General features: G+C 48.4%; 1 long non-coding RNA gene across 1 annotated transcript; it reads left to right on the forward strand.

Annotated features, from left to right (window-relative positions):
* The first annotated feature begins 1,045 nt into the window (after positions 1-1,045).
* LOC125148449 (uncharacterized) lies at positions 1,046-2,578 on the forward strand. The gene is made up of 2 exons (XR_007145546.1): positions 1,046-1,101; positions 2,238-2,578. It is a non-coding gene; the product is annotated as an uncharacterized LOC125148449 (long non-coding RNA).
* The last annotated feature ends 437 nt before the right edge of the window (positions 2,579-3,015 follow it).

The following is a 3,015-nucleotide window of genomic DNA, read 5'->3' on the forward strand; positions in this document are numbered from 1 at the left end:
TCCCATGGGCAAATGAGGAGTGCTCCCATTTCTGGGCACAGGCGTGCCTGGCTGCCAGGGTGGCCGAGCAAATGGACAGGGAAGGAGCTGAGGACTAGAAGGTTCACCTCTAGAAGTCCAGTTATCCCCCCTTTTGGTCAGGCGCCTCCCCTGAGTCTGTGGTGGTAATTGCTGTCCCTAAATTCAGAGCTGCTTCTCTCTGCTTCCCCAGAGAGGATGCTGCACCTGTTTTGAGGGAGCACCCCTGGCTGTGCGGGGTGGGGACAGGATGGAACAATATAACCTTCCCTATCCCGGGCTTCCACAGCATGTCTGTTTTCAGCCCACCTCTCATTCCGTTCACCGGTCCAGGACCTCGAGTTCCAGAGCCTCCCCATGTTTTATTGAGATAAATCAGCAGATTTCTTATTGCCCACTTTACCATAAGTGTAACTTCTGCTTTTCTAACTACCCTGAAGTTCTATTGACCTCTCTAATCTGCCGCCATCCCTCTTTTTCTTTTTTCCTTGATAGATTTATGGCCTTAATTGTTTTTCCTTTGGCCATTTTAATGGAATTTGGGAGAGTAAGTGGACAGAATGCCACATGTACCCACCATGTTCGGCTGAAATTGACACCTCACCATTTCTCTGACCCTCAGTTTTCACCCTAACATGGGGGTGATGGCACGAGAGTCAAATGAGCTCCTGGAGGCAACCACGTCGGGGGTGCGGGGGAGGGTGGGATTGAAGATAAACATTCCTGGGTTTGGGCCTGGCCCTACCACACGCTGACTAGGTAGTTTGACCAAGTCCCCTACTCTCTCTGAGCCTCAGTTTCCCCATGAGTAAAAAGGAGATGGTGACACTGCCCCTTGACAAACCACCAGGCATATGGTGGGTGCTCCCTCTGTGCTATTTTCCTTCCATAAGGGACCCAGCACCGTCACGGAGACGTCTGTTGTATGTCCTAGTCATGGCACTGTGACCACTGCACTGAGTGTCCACAGCAGGGCAAAATCCGGTGGGGTTGTCTCTAGGGATGTCTCTCCCAGCTGCTGCCCTTTGCAGAAGAGGCAGATTCCTGACCCACCATCTGAACTCTGAGGCCTTCAGGTAGAAGGTGGGCTAGTTTCCATGTGGGAACTCACGGGTCTGAGCATCACGGAGCAGGATAGAGAAATAAGGAACGTCTCTCCTTTATGTGTCTTTATGTAGCGGGTGGTTAGGGAGTAAGTAGCCCACTAGCTGGCAACTGAGGACAGAGCTTGCAGGTAGAAAGTAAGAGTTCTTTGAGTTCTGAAGGGCCCAGGGCTTCCAGAACGACTCCACCATCCGCAAGTGATACATGAAGTTCCAGATATCTGTTCCTTGGGTCATTTTCCTGCTTGACTACATTCATGAGAACAGTGGCCCTTTGATTACCAGGTTGCCAATGGTAGAATACATCTTAGACCCTGTCCTAGTTCTATAAGGAATGTGAGTCAGCCAATCCCCTTCTCCCCAAGCCTCAGTTTCCCCCACGTGTAAGAGAAGCAAGGACACAGCATGAAGACACCTCAAGTATGCAGCTCTAATGATCTCTGGCCTGAGGGCCCCCACCCTCTGTCAAAGTCTCCAGCTGTCCTAGTTGGACATGAGTCTTCGTGTTGATCAGTAAGAAATTTTCTAGCGAATCACTTTGCTTATGGCTCTTAATCCCTTAGGAGACAAATGCTCTTTGAGGGACTACAATATTATTTTTGCACAACTCTGCGGGGTCCGGAAGCACATGCAACTGAAGGACAAAAACATCCTCCTTTGGTGGGGATAACAGGAAAATAACAGTGGTGATGAAGAAACCAAAGAGGCACGCCAAGTCCTGCCACGTATGAGTCATCTGACTACTCCTCTGGCACAATGGTCATGGCCTCTGGGGCTGGCAAATGGGACACATGTGGCAATTGTGTCTCTCTGTCCTGGGGCCAGACCAATGGTAAGAGTGAGGAAGTCTTTTATTGTGTGACCACCAATATGAGGAGACAGGGGTGAGATTTGGTAGACTAGGAACACACAGTCAGTCCACTGTTGGGTATGTCCATCCACGGGCTGTATCCAGAGGCATCCAGGAAGGTAGCGGTCGCCTCCCCTGTAGCCACATGGGGGCTGAGCATCACCCCTGGAGAATAGTCAGGTTTCTCTGGGGCCCTGTGGGGACTCCTGTCAGGATGGCAAGGCAAAACCCTGACCAATGGAACTAGCTAGCAACTTTGTCCTCAGGCAACTTTCTATGGATTATGAGTCTCCAGGTTCCATCAAGCCCCATCAACATGGAAGTCTCCTGCATCGAGAAGCTTCTCTGTTACCGGCCCACTTACAGAGGCATAGAAGGTCTGCTGATTTGCTTTAAGCCTGAAGTTACTTTGTAAGACATCAAAATAATTATCAGACATATCCACTCATCGGAGGCAGTTTGGAACATACCAAAAAGAAAAATATACATAATCATCATTCCTATCATACAGAGTTAACTACCGTTGTTATACCATTCCATCCTTGACTTTTCCTGGTTGTGTTTTCATCCTTTTGTGCAGCCATGATTATACCATTGTACATTTTCATATCGTGAGGTTATATTTTTTACAAATATTCCCTAAATAGTACAAGTTTGGTCAATCCTGATTGTTGTTTAATTAGTCCATTTCAAGCTTTGGCTGTTGTAAATAATAGTGCAGTGATCATCTCTGGGTATTTTAATTTTTAAGCCTGGGGTCAATTCTTTAGCATCAGTTTCTAGAGTGGAACTGTTCCATCAAAGGGTATGAACACTTTTATGTTCTTTATCTCCTATGGGAAAGGCTGACCTTAGGATTCCACCTGCCATGTGCCCAGAGGGAGCAGGGAAAGTGCTCTGTTCACAAAACTCTTGTCCCTTTGTCCTAGACCAGCCAATTGGCCTGTGAGTCTGCCCACAAAGTACTCGATGAGCCCCCCACAACCTCCCCCTATTCCCTCCATTCTCCTCTGTTGTCCATAACTGTGGGTAACCATGGTCTTC

This window comes from Prionailurus viverrinus, chromosome D2 (genome assembly GCF_022837055.1).
Source record: "Prionailurus viverrinus isolate Anna chromosome D2, UM_Priviv_1.0, whole genome shotgun sequence".
NCBI classification, from domain to species: Eukaryota; Metazoa; Chordata; class Mammalia; order Carnivora; family Felidae; genus Prionailurus; species Prionailurus viverrinus.